The following is a 17,624-nucleotide window of genomic DNA, read 5'->3' on the forward strand; positions in this document are numbered from 1 at the left end:
TCCCCAATCCCAGTATGCGTGGCTCCCCTCATCCCCAATCCTGGTATGCGTGGTACCCCTCACCCCCCAATCCTGGTATGTGTGGTACCCCTCAACCCCCAATCCTGGTATATGCATGGTCCCCTCACCCCACAATCCTGGTATATGCATGGTCCCCTCACCCCACAACCCTGATATGTGTGGCCCCGGCTTCCCTTTCACACTGTACACACATACAAAAAAAAAATAAACAGTTATACTCACCTTTCTTCTCTGTACTCCAGGGCTGCAGCGTCCTCTTACCTGTAACGGCTGGATGCCTGCTTCTGTCTGGAGCCAGACTGCGCGTCACGCATGCGCGGTCTATCGAGGCTTCAGACAGAGGTACGCATCCACGGTTATATTATAGATTATTATTATTATTTTTTTTTTTTTACAAATAGGGGCAGGTGGGCGGGATGTCAGTTAAACTTTTCACCCCTCACATTTTATTGCCCACTCACCTCCCCTTAGCCAATCAGGGCAGGTCCACCACTAATCAATGCAAACCTTTTTCCTTTCCTGTTCATATCCTTTAACCCCTTCACTCCCACCCTCTGCCTTGTCATGATGCTGTATGCCCTATTTGGGCTCCCTGGCTATTCTAATATAATAACTTCTCAGACACGTTGGTGGAGGAGTGCCAAATGCTACTTTGCATTATTGCTCTACATTTTCAGTCTAAATAAATACAGCTCCTATTAAAGTCAATGGGAGGAAAATGGATACATACAGCCTACTTCCCCAGTGGTCACATCCAGCAATTTCTAAAAAAAAATTGTCATTGTTATGACTCCATAATACATGTTTGATAAATATCATTGTTTAGAGTTCTACCAGAGAGAGAGAGATCGCCTTGTTGCGGCTGTTGGGCACACATGAAATGGCCATCTTGTGCGTTAATACCTTCGTATTATAAGGGAGTAAGAAAAAGATCTTCAGCTCACCTGGCCCAGCCTGCCCAGTCCTCCTTTCCATGATCTCGGTGCTCGGAATTAATCCATCCCCATCTGGGAGAAAAATCCTCAGTAAAAGTAAAAAATAGTTTTCCAGCACACGATGTAGAAAAGTTTAAAAAAGCCTTTATTTAATCCATCATTAAAAAATACAATTCCAACAGAAATAAAAGCATGTGTAGGCTTACGCGTTTCGGATCATATTTGACCCTTAGTCATAGCATAAAGTACTGAATAAATGTTGCCCTTTTCAAGGAAAGCTGCCAAGGGTAACACCCACCAAAATCAGCTGTGACATCAGCATCACTAATTCAAGGCTAGCAGTGATCTAAACACAGGTTTAACCCTATAGAACATTCATCCTCTACAAACATATTACAATGTGAACTGTCACTTAGTAATGCACTAATTATTTGATCACTTTTTATCTAGGGGACTCTATAATCAATGGTATATAAAACAAAACATGCTTATTACGTTTTGTAATAATTTCCAGCCATTTTCATATGGTTTTAAAGTGGAGAGGTTTTTTTTTTTTTTTTTTCTTTTGGAAAAGTATGCCCTTGAAATCAAATGTTAGAACAATAATTTTTAGAAAATAGGTAATAATATCTTTAGAAGCTCTTAATGTTACATATATATTTAAATAGTGCATCAATTGTTTATTCAATGAATTCACATATATATAAAAAACTTGGGTAAAAAGTGATCAAATAATTAGTGCATTACTAAGTGACAGTTCACATTGTAATATGTTTGTAGAGGATGAATGTTCTATAGGGTTAAACTAGTGTTTAGATCACTGCTAGCCTTGAATTAGTGATGCTGATGTCACAGCTGATTTTGGTGGGTGTTACCCTTGGCAGCTTTCCTTGAAAAGGGCAACATTTATTCAGTACTTTATGCTATGACTAAGGGTCAAATATGATCCGAAACGCGTAAGCCTACACATGCTTTTATTTCTGTTGGAATTGTATTTTTTAACGATGGATTAAATAAAGGCTTTTTTTAATTTTTCTACATCGTGTGCTGGAAAACTATTTTTTACTTTTACTTCATATTATAAGTAAATTCTATATAGCAGTAATGCAGTTAATTATTCATACATTCAATGTCTGCACACATTTTAATTCTTACAGAGGCTGCTGTATTCTTTTGTTTGTATATTATGCAGTTATAGCAGCTTGCACCTGTTCACACTTGCTTTATTCTGTTAGGAGGTGCTGGTCAGTTTTTTGTGTAGTGTACCATTTGAGGTGTTGACTGCCTCCATGTTTGGCTGAGTTCCTCCTCCCATTTGCCCAAGGCTATGTTTAATTAATGCTGGCATGCCTGCCCCTGGATATTCATGTTTGATAAATATTAGGTTTAGGGTCCTACCAGAGAGATATTGCTTTGTCGTGGCTGGTGGGCTCTCATTTATTGGCCTATTTATGCTCTGAGTACCAACGTTCCATATATCAGTAATGCAGTTTATATTTCATATAGTCAATGTTTGCATATAAATATATCTTAGTGTATAGAGAGATCACTGCTGTATCCTTTGGCTTGTGTATTCCAGCAGTTTCTGTGATGTGCCTCATCTATTGGATAATTGATCACCATTTTGCTTCCGATTTCACTCAAAATGTAATTGAATGGATAATGCAAAATCAGAAGAAAACTTGGTATGATTTGCAGGCTGTTTTCTCACAGATTTCCTTTCTATGTGTAAATCTTACCGTAGGCCATCAAACATCCAAGGCCACACTGCTTGTACCACACAACTTTACCAGGTCCTGCCCTACACTATGTACATCGCTACAGAGTATGCTGATGCATAAAAGAAAAAAAAAGATGGAAAAATAAGTAGTAAGACCATATCAATACATTTCAATCCAATTTTTTTTTAAAATGAAAATGGAATTTTTATTTTATTCACTTATATAGCACCATTAATGCCACAGCGCTTTACAGACCTTATCGGAACTGTCCCCATTGGGATTCACAATCTACATTCCCTATCAGTATGTCTTTGGAATGTGGGAGGAAATCGGAGAACCTGGAGGAAACCCACACAAACACGGGGAGAACATACAAACTCCTTGCAGATGTTGTCCTTGGTGGGATTTGAACCCAGGACTCCAGCGCTGCAAGACTCAGGGTCTGATTCTTCCTTTTATTGGGTGACGTATCTTTTCAGGATTTTTCAATCTTATTAAAAATCTGAGAAGAGAGAAATATGTCAGTAAATATGAAAATAGCTAGATATATATTATATATTGCATAATAGTGTCTGGAGGAGGGGAGGACTGAGTAGTCTGTGGCAGCGAGATGGGGTCAAGCAACAGTGAGCCTCAAATGTGTACTTGGATCTCATATACTGACCTTGATGGATATACATCTGTAAAGTTGTTCTTGAAATGAAGATCACGCAGTCTAGGACACTCATCTCAAGGTCCAGATCTCATTCTACATTTCTGAGTGATAATCCGGTCTGTCTTTAGATTTTTCCAGGATCTTATAATTAGAACCTATAGAGAAATAATAGGTCATTACTTTTAGCCAGACATCAGTGGCTCAAACCCCCCACACCAGTTTAATCTGGAGGGTCAGGCATTTGCGAAAGTCTTTGTCATAGCGTCATCAAGCGGTGTTGCCATTTGACTTGTAGTAGCTGTAAATTGCATCCTGGTATACAAACAGGTCAGTGCATCGCTCTTGGTGTTTTTGACCCATGATGCTACCTAGCACTGAAAAAGCTTCGGTCTCTTGAAGAACAGAAAGGCCGCCCGAGAGGTCATAGCCGCGACATCCCGCTGCCGATGACGCACTTCCGCTGATGTCAGCGGTGGGTGGATCTGCCGCAACCGCGCGCGCTGGCCCCACCACCACCAGGCATGGCAGTGACCCCGGAAGCCTCCCGGCCGGAGGGCCTGGATGCTGCGGCCTGCGCCTTAGTGTCCTGAGAGTGGCTCCTGAGCTGCTGCCAAGCCCGTGATCCACCATTGGGGGAAAATATCACTGGGGGGCGCGATCTCGATGCTCCGGCGGACCTGTTAAGACCACATCTCCAGCCGCAGCTCCCGCTCCACATCCCATGATGCCAGCAACTTGATTTTCTAGCCATCCAGGGGGGGGGGGGTGTCCCCTGGCCACCGTCTGGAGGGCCTCCAGCAAATCTTCGGCCGACGCCATGAATGTCAGTGTGAGGGGTGCAGAAAGGAGACTCTTTTCTTTTCCTGGGAGCAGGAAAGTGACCCAACCCCACCCCCAGGCCACCATATAAACCCCTTACCTAGCTAACCTATGCCCCCACCTCCTCCAAACCTACGTCATGTAGGCTTCCACCCACTTCCCTGGCCTAGGGCTCCAACCTCCCCTCTAATATTACAAATGCAGATTTTGATTTGTGTAACCCATCTGCCAACGACAAGATGACCTCTTCAGATTCACCTTTTTTGCATCTGTAAGATCTTTTTATATAAATATATAGTTGTTCATAGTTACTGACAAGCAAAATAACATGGCTGGGGTCAGGCAGCCGAGTGACCCATATGTACCTGGATCCAAAACTTGACTTGAAGGATTCATATATACATCCGTGCATTGATCTTTAGCTTGAGATTAGTCTAAGCCGTCCCATCTAACGGTTTGGGTATGATTTTCTGTATAGGGGTAATATTTCCTCCAGATCGTCTCTCAGGATAATCCAATCTTTCTTCAAGCTCTTCCACGATTTTATAGTTAGAGCCTATAAAGAAATAACAGGACATGTTAGATATATAACTCTCCATATTCACTGACTTACAATATCTCCGTATCTACCTGGATCTTTAATACTGACCTGGAAATCCTGACACAGCAGGATGTTATCAGTGCAGGAGAAGAGTAATACCAGCCATTCCAGGATTGCCATTGTGATATTGAGAAGCTGAAAAAGAGTAAAGAATACATGTGACTGTTATTTCTGTCGTTCCCCAGTGAGCTCTGCGTCTATTCGTAGAACATACATACCTTTATACAGGAATCGCTGGTACAGTCGCTGATGGTAACAATTTTACATGTCATCACTGTAGGGAGGACGTGTATAGGAAAATAACCTGGTATAATGGGTGATCTGTAATAAATACATTTTGATTACAACTGCCCTATAGACTGTGGAATCGTAATGTGACCGACATAGAGGAGAAGCCCTGGCACTAAATACCGCCAAATATATGGTTTATAGAGTAACCTCGGCAGCAACTGTAAACCTCCCCTGATTCTCGCCCCAATGGCCACTTCTAATCTGTTGTCCGGGCTCAGGATGCAGATTCTGTTGAATGCTATGATGGGCAGGGGAATGTCCGCTCCCTACACCACCATTAACTCTCATGGGCTACCAGTTACTCTAAGCCTAAACCCTACCAGACATAGGTATAAAGTTGCTGCATAACATTCCATTCCAACTAAGGGGGGTACCGTTATAGTGTAAGGACCTACAAGGGGCACTGTTATATTGTGGGGGCATTTGATGGACTATTACTGGACATTCCCTTTTAATCCTATAATATAAGATAGTGACTTGTAAAGGATACTGCTCATGAAGACCAGAAACAGGAGAACATTCAGCATCGTCCTAGTGATAAGAATACATCGTCCGTTCCTGGATGCCGCAGCCCGCGGTTCTGTCACGAAGACAATGTAGAGTGCTGAACATAATAACGCTGCAATGGTGATGTAATCTTTCATAGTGGAGTCCTAGAGGAAAGCAGAGAATGAGACGGATGAGATATCTAACAGTGCACATATCCACCCCCCTCCAATTATTATAAATCACCCAATGCACTGTATGGAGAAGAATACTGGGCCCCGCATCTTAATCACTGAGTTGTGTTTTTTCCTTCAGTCCCATTGCCCCCGGTGTATAACATTTAGCCCCCCGCTGTGACATCTGCTCCTTTCTTAGACATGTGGGCTCCACAGGTGATCATCTGAGGACAGGCACCCATACACCCTAGTATAAACTCCAGACTAACACTATATTACAAACCTGTAAATATGTGGTTATTATGTTTCCCACACAAGACAACCACCCGATTGCCAGCAGAATTTTTTCTAAGATGTCTCTAGTACGTGTTCTCTCGGCCGTTCTGATTACAATCAGTCTGTACATCACGTACATGATAGCGGCACCTGAAACACAAAATCAGATGGTTAATTGACTAAACATACAATAATGACATTATATACATGTAGAATAATACTAGTACCATGTACAGAGGATGTAGCGCTGTACATGGTACTAGTAGGGAAATCTTGGGAAAGTTGGATGACCGCCTGTTAGAGCTGTCATGTGGGTTTCAGCTTTCCCAGAGACAGATAATACTAAGAAATGGTAGTAGTATATCATTATTAATAACCTCCAGATATACGGAACTTACCTAGCAGTTCAGAGACTGTGGACACTACCATCATCACCGTGGACTCTGGGAACTTTGCTCCAGTGTCACTGAGGAGAAATAAAATCCATATATAACATTAGTGGAGCTCCGTGCAGGTGGATAGAGCTCCCAGTAGCACAAGTTTATCCACTTTTTTTAAAAGTGAAATAGTAGCATGAGTTTTTCCATTAATAATGCAATTTCAATCAGAAAGATATAAGACTCTTTAATTCCTCCCGAATGTAGTAATAATACATTTTCCATCAAGTTCACATGTCTGGAGACGACTCTGGAGCAGAGCGAGCCCCATAACAGAAGATCCTGGCTGTGTACACAGCTGGCATCTGCCAGTAACCGCTGTGCCAGGAGCTAACTGACAATGGCATTTGAATGGTTCTTTACAGTTAGAATAGCCAAACTCCAAAATGCTGACCATATGAGGAAATAATATAAAACTATATGTATTCACCTTGTAACTATGGTTATTGTGAATATTATTGATAATCATTCCTAAGTTATTGTAGTTTAGATCTTTATCCCCAAAGTATGTTTAAGATCTCTTACCTGATGCTGATATATGGTGTCTCATAATGACTCGCAGTGATGGTCATGATGTAGGTGGTAATTACACCAATAATATTCCATACTGCCCAGAGACATGGCAGAACAGCCAGGCCTGGGCTAATCATTTTAAGCAGGAATGGGGGTAGGGGGTTGAATATATTTTGCTTGGTAAAGCAGTAACCTTCTTCTAGCAGAATGCAAAGAAAGTGACCAGTCTGCCAATTTCCTGCATTCTTATAGGCTCTCGCTTCTATGATGTCATATAGCTGATGATGTCACAATGGTGCAAGCACTGTAAGGTTTATCAGAACTGCGAATGTATCCATACACATATGGATACATATATATACAGTGCACTGCATAAATGAGTACATCCCTTAAAAAAAAAAAGATTTTATTCAATATCTCACTGTATACAAGAACAATTTCAAAAAGTTTGACAAGACCGAGTTTCATAGAACATTTTTAACCCTAAACATGAAAGTAAGGTTAATAATAGAACTTTCATTACAAAATCTTCAGTTTTACTCAACTTAATTGATTGAAAAATGAATGCATCCCACATCAAAAACTACTGCATCTAGTATTTTGTATGACATCTATGATTTTTAAGGACAGTGCCATGTTTCACTGTAGGCACCATGATTTTCTCCAAATTCATTTTTCTGTATGGTGCCTACAGTGAAACATGGTGGTGGCAGTGTCCTTATGTGGGGCTGCATGAGTGCTGCTGGTTTCGGGGAGCTACATTTCATTGATGGCATCATGAATTCACAGATGTACTACTCTATAGTGAAAGATAAGATGCTGCCATCCCTCTGTGCCTTCGATAGATGTGCACTTTTCCAACATGATAATGATCCAAAACACACATCTGTTACATTTATGAAGAAAAACGATGAAAGTGATTCAATGGCCAAGTGTCTCCTGATCTCAACTCAATGGAACACCTATGGGGAATTCTAAAGAGACAAGTTGTCATCACTTTCCATCCAGTATCCAGGCTATAAAAGAGTTTGTTCTTGGAGAATAGAAATAGATTGATGTTGCAGTTTGTCACCAACTTGTTCATTCCTTGCGTAGAAGACTTGGTGCTGTCCTTAAAAATCATGGAAGTCATACAAAATACTAGATGCAATAGTTTTTGATGTGGGGTGTGCTCATTTTTGCCTTAACTAATTTGAGTAAAACTAAAGATTTTGTAAGGAAAGTTATATTATTAACCATACTTTCATGTTATGGGTTAAAAATTGAATGAAACAAAAGTCTTGTCAATATTTTAGAAATTGTACTTGTGGTCAGTGAGATATTTACTAAAATCTTACTTTTCAAGGGGGGTGTACTCATTGCAGCTGAGCATTGTATGTATGCACACACATACATTATATATATATATATATATATATCTATAATATAACCGGAGATGGGTACCTCTGTCTGAAGCCTTGTCGCGCTTGCGCAGTCAGGCTCCAGACAGAAGAACGCATGGAGCCGTTACAGGTAAGAGGAGTGTGAATGGCATCGGAGATCGTGGTATGCATAGACACTGAACGCATACCTCGATCTCCATACTTACATACTTACCTGACCGGGAGGAGCGTTGCCGCGGTGCCTCTCTTCTCGCCAGAGAACGGGGCAGGAGTGAGGAGTCGAAATCGGCGCATGCGCATAGCGCTATCCGGCGCCATTTTACTGAAGACACATTTGCAGTGTGTCTTCAGCAAAATGGTGCCGGACAGAGCAGTATGGGCACGCGCGTACTCCGGCGTCGCACTCCTCCCCTGGCGTCTGGCAGAGCAGGACTCAGCAGCGCTGGAGCACAGGGAAGAAAGGTGAGTATAAGTGTTTATTTTTTTCTATGTGTGCAGCGTGAAAGGGATGAGGGGTGCCATACATTGCAGGACTGGGGGATGAGGGGTGCATGCATAGCAGGATTGGGGAATGAGGGGTACCATGTGACTCGCCCCCTGGGCCGTGGGGCACTCGGATCCAGGCAACAGGGCAATAATGGGGGTAGTAGTGGCAACCCGGTCCGTGGCTCAGGGTGGTCAGACCAGTGGCAATCTTCTATATGTTTTGCAATGTCTGACTACGCCACCCGTGGATTGCGGTCAGGGTTAACCGCTGCTGCAGTGCAGACCGCTGGGGCAGATGTAAATGTGCAGCACTGAATAGTACAACTCCCCACGGGAGGAGTATGGCCCCAGGGCAGTATATAATGGATGATGGAGGGGATGATTCCGTCCGCAATAGCCAGGAAACGAAGGCCTCTTAAACAGTTCAGGGTCTTTATTAGGACAGGTGAGAAGACCCAAAAACAGTCCCAGCTAGGAGGGGGCCTGGATGTCTGAGAACAAGTGGGCAGCTGGCCCTGATCAGGGTGAGGGTGTAGGCCTACCGTGCTCTCTGCACTTTCTCTGGCTATTTCCCTCCTCGTGGTGTAATAGCCCACGTTCCTGAGCTTGCCGTGTCTTCTTGCCCGTATGGCTTGCAACTTGGGTCCCTTTCTACTCCCGGCCTGGTACGGCTTTGCTGGTCCCTTCTGCTGTGGCGGAACCTCTGGGCTTCTTAGGCCAGGGAACATACAATCCCCTGCGGACTGGTTATTTGCTGTAGGACTTGGAATCCTCACAGTCTCAGACACCAAAGTCTGGTAGATTAGTTTCTCTATCTGCCAGGACAGGCTCGCTTCGCCTCTTGTCCCTGACTCCTGGCTCTCCTACTGCCACACGGCCTCTTAGGCTGCAACACAACTGTCTGTCCCTGCTCTGGGACACCTCTCAATCCAGAGATAGGTTGTCCAGTTCTCTCTAACCCTGCCCCCAGCTCCAGCTTTTATAGGGGCAGCCTGCTCCCCCTACTGGCCTGGGACAGGAGGTATTGCATGCTAATGGTCCTTGACCAGAGAACCTCCCCCTTGCTCTCAGACACAGCTTTATTATACATTTGTGGCATCCAGGCCAGGGTGACACATTCCCCCTAGTAAAACTTAGTACTCCGGGACTAAGCTTAAAACAATAATACTTATGCATGAACATTAAAACATGACAAGGCAAGTGAAGACAAACGACGCACAGGTTGAGTTCTTAAGGTCACAGTGTGGTCTGTGACCGGGTGTCCATCTCACCAACACAACGGGGAGCCTTAACCAGGTGGGGGTCTGTCCTAGCCCCAAGTCCTTTACAGTCTTAGTTCATTCCTTGGTTAGGCTCCGAACGCAGTCCATACAAAGTCCCGGTTATTAAAAGTTCATAACCTTTGAGTCCGTACGACAACTGTAAGAAACTGAAATACACAATTACTAATCATGCATGTAACTTTGTAAACATTTCAACACTTGGCAACAGGGTTATTTACAGTTTTAGTGCACCCTATATTCTCCAGCGAGCGGGTATCTGCCCCTTTGTACTCCTGGTTGACCTGTGTAATCCACTGTCTGATGGTGGTCTAACCTGGTTTTCTTCACTACCATTTAGGGTACAGTCACTGGCTAGACTTACAGGCAGGGCAGGCAGCTGTCTGTGGGTCCTTTGGCTTACCGCAGGCATGGCAGGCTCACTGTCAGCAGAGGGTTGACTCTCCTGGGCTGCTGGTACAGGCTCTTCTGCCTCTGGAACTGCTTGTTCTTCTTCACTTTCCTGCTCTGGTGTAGGTTGCTGCTGAGTTGGTTGCTGGAAATGCAGGACGGGTACCACTATGGCATCGTTTATTCGAGTCCAGGACTGAGGGAACTCCCCAAGAACGGTGCTGATCATTTCTTCCTTGTCCTCTGCGGCTTCAAGGTCACTTTGATCCTCTTCTGCATTCCGTAGTTGCTCGGTGCACCTTTTTAGGTGGTCTCTGGAGACGGTACTAGTGGTTTCTCCTTCATCCTTGGTGATCACGCACACCTTCGGGTTGTCGTGATCAGACTGCAGTACGATGTAGGGTTCCCTTTCCCACTGGTCGTCCAACTTGTGTAGCCTTCTCTTTTGCTTCAGGACCTGCTCACCAGGTTCTAGGGGACCTGCAGGGGCGTGTTGGTTGAAGAGTCTCTCTTGCCTTTCTCTCACCTGGGCCAGGCTCTTCTCCACACTCTCCTGTACCTTCTTGTACTGCAGTCGCCTTTCCGTATCCCAGTCTGCATCTGGGGAGGTGTCCTCAGGTATTAGGACTCCCATCTCCAGGTCTATGGGCAGCTTACCAGGTCTGGCTCGCATCAGGTAAGCCGGGGTGCAGTTTGTAGCATTCACCGGTATATGGTTGTATAAGTCTATCAGGTCCGGCAGTTTCTCTGGCCACAGGCTGCGTTCCTCCAGGGGCAATGTCTTCAGGAGATCAATGACTATATTGTTCATTTTCTCACACATCCCGTTGGTTTGTGGGTGGTAAGGCGTTGTCCGAATCTTCTTACAGCCATAGAGGTTGCAGAACTCTTGAAAGATTTCAGCCTCGAATGCTGGACCCTGGTCTGTCAGGACTTGTTCCTGATACCCGTGTGGGCGGCAGAAGTATTGCTGGAAGGCTCTGGCTGCCGTTTGAGCTGTCAAGTCTTTTACAGGGACCACCACTAGAAATCGGGAATAGTGGTCCACGATTGTCAGGGAGTAGATGCATCCTGACCGGCTTGGAGCAAATTTGACGTGGTCCAGAGCTACCAGCTCAAGAGGCTGCTGGGTGACGATGGGCCTCAAGGGTGTCTTCTGGCTGGTGCGGTCCTTCCTCCTCAGATTACAAGGGCCACAGTCTCTGCACCACTTCTCTACAGCCCCTCTCATGCCGATCCAGAATACCGGCCTCTTATCAGGAACTCCAGTTTCTTCCAGCCGAAGTGCCCCGCTCTGTCATGGTAAACCTCCAGGACCATAGCTGCATCTCGCCTTGGGACCACGACTTGCCAGGTCAGCTCGTGCGTCCGGTGGTTGACGAGTCTTCTGCACAGCTTACCTTCATAGAGGAACAGCCTGCTTTTCTCTTTCCATAGCTGCTTGGCTTCCTCTGGAGCATCCGGATCTAGACGGGCGTCTTCTCGGGTCAACAGGTCTTTCACCATGCAGATTGCAGGGTCACTATCTTGGGTCTCGGCCCAGCTGTGGTGAGGTAGGGGATTGATCATGACAATTGCTAAGTCCTCCTCCTTCACGCGGTGGGAGTATTGAGTGGCTCCATACCGGTGAAACGCAGGGAGTTCTACCTCCTCCAGCTCTTCTGGGTCTTCGCCTCCGTCAGGTAAGTGAGGCATTCTCGATAGGGCTTCAGCGTTGCCATTGGTTCTGCCTGCCCAGTACTTGATCGTGAAGTCATAATTCGAGAGTCGCGCCATCCACCGCTGCTCTAGGGCACCTAGTCTTGCATTGTCCAGGTGTGTCAACGCGTTGTCCGTGTACACGGTGAACTTTGCGGAGGCCAGGTAATGCTTATACCATTCTGTGATGGCCCACACCACTGCCAAGAATTCTAGCTTGAAGGAGCTGTAATTCTCCGGGTTCCTTTCAGTGGGCCTCAGCTTCCGTCTGGCATACGCGATCACCCTTTCTCTACCCTGTTGGTTTTGCGACAGTACGGCTCCCAGCCCCACATTACTGGCGTTTGTGTGGAGGATAAAAGGCTGGCCATAATCGGGGTAGGCCAGGATCTCATCCCCTGTGAGGGCCATCTTCAACAGGCGGAAGGACTCCTCTTCCGGCTTGTCCCACTTGAAGGGTGGCTTTTGGCTTCTGGACTTAGACTGTCCTATCAGGAGGTCCTGCATAGGGGCTGCCATCTTAGTGAACCCGGGGATGAACCTTCGGTAGTAGCCTACCAACCCAAGAAATTGCCTCACTTCTTTGATGTTTGAGGGGCTTGGCCAGCTCTTGATTACCGTGACCTTGTCAGGGTCGGGGGCTACTCCTTCTGCACTTACCACGTGCCCTAGGTACTGGACCTTCGGTTTCAACAGGTGACACTTTGATGGTTTCACCTTCAGGCCATAGCCTGCCAGGGCTTCGAACACCTCGGCCAGGTGTTTTAGATGGTCCTCGTAGGTCTTCGAATAGACGATCACGTCGTCCAGGTAAAGTAGGACCGTCTCGATGTTTCGGTGCCCTAGACAGCATTCCATCAGCCTCCGGAAGGTCCCTGGTGCGTTGCAGAGTCCGAAGGGCATACAGTTGAACTCGCTCAGTCCCCTCGGGGTGGTGAAGGCGGTCTTCTCCTTGTCTGCCTCTGCCACAGGAACCTGCCAGTACCCGCTAGTAAGATCCAAAGTAGAGAAGAAGTTAGCTGATTTTAGGGCTGCTAAAGACTCCTCTATTCTAGGCAGCGGATATGCGTCTTTGTGGGTGATACGGTTGATTTGTCTATAGTCCACGCACATTCTCATGGTGCCGTCTTTCTTTTTTACCAGAACCAAGGGGGCTGCCCAGGGGCTACAGCTATCTCTAATGACCCCAGCTTCTTTCATTTCTCTTAGCATGCCCTTTGCGTTCTGATAATGTGCAGGGGGTACAGGTCTGTGCTTCTCTTTTATTGGTGGGTGGCTCCCCGTGGGGATGTGGTGTTCCACCCCCTTTACTCTCCCGAAGTCTAGCGGGTGCTTACTAAAAATTCTCTCGTACTCCTGAACCACCCGGCAGACTCCTTGTTTTTGGTGCAGGGGAGTGGAGTCAGCACCCACATGGAGTTTCTGGCCCTAGTCCTCCTTTTGTTTCTGGGAGCCATTACCCTCCGCCTGTGGAGATGGAGGCAAAGGCTCCACGGCCCTGATAGCTTTGTGTTCGACAGCAAACAGTTTGGCAAGTGTAGCGTACCTGGGTAAGTGTACCTCCCTCTCCCCAATGTTGAGAATGCGAACGGGCACCCTCCCATGACGGACATCAACCACCCCCCGGCCTGTCAAAATGGTGGGCCTGCTGTCTGAGTACACGGGTTCTACCATGGCTTGGTAGTCTCTACCTCTCAACCCGATTGCAGTCCGACACCAGATCATCATTTCACTTTTGGGAGGCATGGAAATGGGGAATGGGTCACTCATTCTTACGCTACCGATCTCACCACCAGACAGTTCTACCTGCTGCCGTCTCATCAGGGCTTTTATCTCTTTGTTGAGGACTCTCTGTTGGCTGGAACTAGCATTCACCGCCACCTGTTGTAGAATTACAATTACCTCTGAAAGACAATTTTCAATCACGTTAGTACCCACAGTTATTTTAGGGTGACTTTCACGACGGTCAATGTCCACAATAATCACTCCCTGTGCCGGCAGTTCAACTTTACCAATCTTAATGGTCATCTCCTTGAACCCCATCTGCGGCACGGGCAAGCCATTACTGGCGATGATGCTCAAGTTACTGTCTGGATACCATGTTATATCAGCATCAGTCCAATACTGCTTAAAAAGTACATAAGGGATAGTAGTTACTTGCGACCCGTTATCCAGCAAGGCGCTCATGGGGATACCGTCCAGCACCACGGGTAAAACCGGGCGCCCCCCAACGTACTTATTACGCCAATTGTAAGGGCCTGGTGATCTTATGCCTGCGGGTTGGCCCTCTGCCCCAGGTTGGACCCGTTTAAATTACAGTACCTGGAAATTTGTCCGGGCTGGCTGCATCGACGGCAAATGGGCTGTCTATCCTCTGCGTAGCGGTCTGTGGGCCTCCCTCGGAACGACGGGGTCCTCCTCTGTCGACGCCACGGGACATCCTCCGGACTTGAAGCCAACTCGATGGGTCTTAACGGGTCCACTTGTAACGCCTGGACGGTCCTGGTCAACGCCGCGACGCTCCTGGTCAGCTCCTGGACTTGGTGGTGCAGATCTTTCGACGGGGCTTGGTTCAGGGCCTGTGCATCGGCCCCCACAGAGTCCATAGAGGAGGGCGCCGCCTCCTGGTGGTAGGTGAGGGCAGGGCGCCAGGGGTTTATAGCGCCACTTGTTGCGGGTTCACGGAGCACCCTTATGGCCCTGTCCTTGAATTGGGCAAAGGTCAGATCAGGGTTCTGAAAGAACATGAGGCGCAGCTGGGTCCTGTGGGCGCTAGACAGCAGACCTTCTATGAACTGTTCTGTTAGTAGCTTATCCGTATCCTGCACGCTGCCAGGGTCAGCTTCTTTGATGGCTCTTAAAGCTTCCTGCAAATTTAGGGCATAGTCTCTGATGCTGTCCTGTGCCCGCTGCTTACACCCGTAGAACCGCATTTTAATTTCAGCGGAGGTACGTGTATCAAAGGTACCCCGCAGCTGGGCCAGAATGTCCTTTACAGTTCTTTTCTCCTCAGCGGGCCATGACTTTACCTCCCGCTGGGCTGCGCCAGTTAACTGCCCTGTCAGTATGCTGATCTTCTGTTCCTCTGTCAGGGGGTAAACTTGGAATAAACTGTACAGCCTTTCCTTAAAGTCAGTTAGTGCATGGGGCTCCCCTGAATACTTGGGCAGCCAGGCTGCTCCAGGGATGTAAGGCAGGGAGAATGGCATCACCGCTGCTGCAGCTGCACTGGTGGTAGTGGGCGCCTCCGCGTCCGACATCTTCCTCCCCCCTAGTTAAGCGTGGCCTACCTTCCGACTATCCTCTTCTGTAGGCCGCGGCTCCGCTGGTGCTGCTCCGGACGAGGACCTTGCATCACGTCCTGGTGACGTCAGCGTCGCTCTTTCTCCCTTCCAGGACCTTGCGCAGCGTCGGTGCGTAGGGCGGAGCTTCAGGTCTCGCGCGGTTTGGACGTCCACGCCCCTCTTCTTCCCGCGCGGCGTCCTGCAGATGGCGTCTGATGGCGGGAAAACGGCTGAAGATGGCGGGAAGCTGCTGAAGATGGCGGGAGACGGCTGAAAATGGCAGGAAACGGCTCCGGATGGCGGGAACCCTCTTTTTAAGGTACGTGTACAGTCTTTTTCAGGCACGCAATACCCGTTTGTGGAGGGTTGGTCACAATTCTGCCAACTACGCCAAAGCTGACTCGCCCCCTAGGCCGTGGGCCACTCGGATCCGGGCAGCAGCGCAATAATGGGGGTAATAGTGGCAACCCGATCCGTGGCTCAGGGTGGTCAGACCAGTGGCAGTCTTCTATATGTTTTACAATGTCCGACTACGCCACCCGTGGATTGTCGTCAGGGCTAACCGCCGCTGCAGTGCAGACCGCTGGGGCAGATGTAAATGTGCAGCACTGAATAGTACAACTCGCCATGGGAGGAGTATGGCCCCAGGGCAGTATATAATGGATGATGGAGGGGATGATTCCGACCGCAATAGCCAGGAAACGGAGGCCTCTTAAACAGTTCAGGGTCTTTATTAGAACAGGTGAGACGACCCAAAAACAGTCCCGGCTAGGAGGGGGCCTGGATGTCTGAGAACAAGTGGGAAGCTGGCCCTGATCAGGGTGAGGGTGTAGGCCTACCGTGCTCTCTGCGCTTTCTCTGGCTATTTCCCTCCTCGTGGTGTAGTAGCCCACGTTCCTGAGCTTGCTGTGTCTTCTCGCCCATATGGCTTGCAACTTGGGTAACTTTCTACTCCCGGCCTGGTACGGCTTTGCTGGTCCCTTCTGCTGTGACGGAACCTCCGGGCTTCTTAGGCCAGGGAACATACAATCCCCTGCGGACTGGTTATTTGCTGTAGGACTTGGAATCCTCACAGCCTCAGACACCAAAGTCTGGTAGATTCGTTTCTCTATCTGCCAGGACAGGCTCGCTTCGCCTCTTGTCCCTGGCTCGTGGCTCTCCTACTGCCACACGGCCTCTTAGGCTGCAACACAACTGTCTGTCCCTGCTCTGGGACACCTCTCAATCCAGAGACAGGTTGTCCAGTTCTCTCTAACCCTGCCCCCAGCTCCAGCTTTTATAGGGGCAGCCTGCTCCCCCTACTGGCCTGGGACAGGAGGTATTGCATGCTAATGGTCCTTGACCAGAGAACCTCCCCCTTGCTCTCAGACACAGCTTTATTATACATTTGTGGCATCCAGGCCAGGGTGACACACATGCATACCAGGATTGGGGGATGAGGGGTACCATGCATACCAGGATGAGGGATGGGGTGCCATGCATATCAGGATTTGGGGATGAGGAGGCCATACATACCAGGATTGGGAGATGAGTGGTTCCATACATACAAGGACTGGGGGATGAGGGGTACCATGCTTACCAGGATTGGGGATGAGGGGTACAAAGCATACCAGGATTGGGGGATGAGGGGACCATGCATACCAGGACTGGGGGATGAGGGGTGCATGCATACCAGGACTGGGGGATGAGGAGTACCATGCATACCAGGACTGGGGGATGAGGGGTACAATGCATACCAGGATTGGGGGATGAGGGTACCAAGCATACCAGGATTAGGGGATGAGGGGTACCATGCATACCAGGACTGGAGGGTGAGGGGACCATTCATACCAGGATGAGAAATGGGGTGCTATGCATACCAGGATGAGGGGTACCACATATACCAGGATTGGGGGATGAGGGGACTATGCATACCAGGATTGGGGGGTGAGGGGACCATGCATACCAGGATTCCGGGGGTGAGGGGACCATGTATACCAGGATTGGGGGGGTGAGGGGACCATGCTTACCAGGATAGTAATACGGAGTACCATGCATACCAGGATGAGGGATGGGGTGCCATGCATACCAGGATAAGGGATGGAGTGCCATGCATACCAGGATTGGGGGATGAGGAGTGCCATGCATACCAGGATAGGGATCAGGGAGCCATACATACCAGGAATGGGGATGA

This window comes from Phyllobates terribilis, unplaced genomic scaffold (genome assembly GCF_046119375.1).
Source record: "Phyllobates terribilis strain yellow unplaced genomic scaffold, ASM4611937v1 Scaffold_10__3_contigs__length_209671492, whole genome shotgun sequence".
Taxonomy (NCBI): domain Eukaryota; kingdom Metazoa; phylum Chordata; class Amphibia; order Anura; family Dendrobatidae; genus Phyllobates; species Phyllobates terribilis.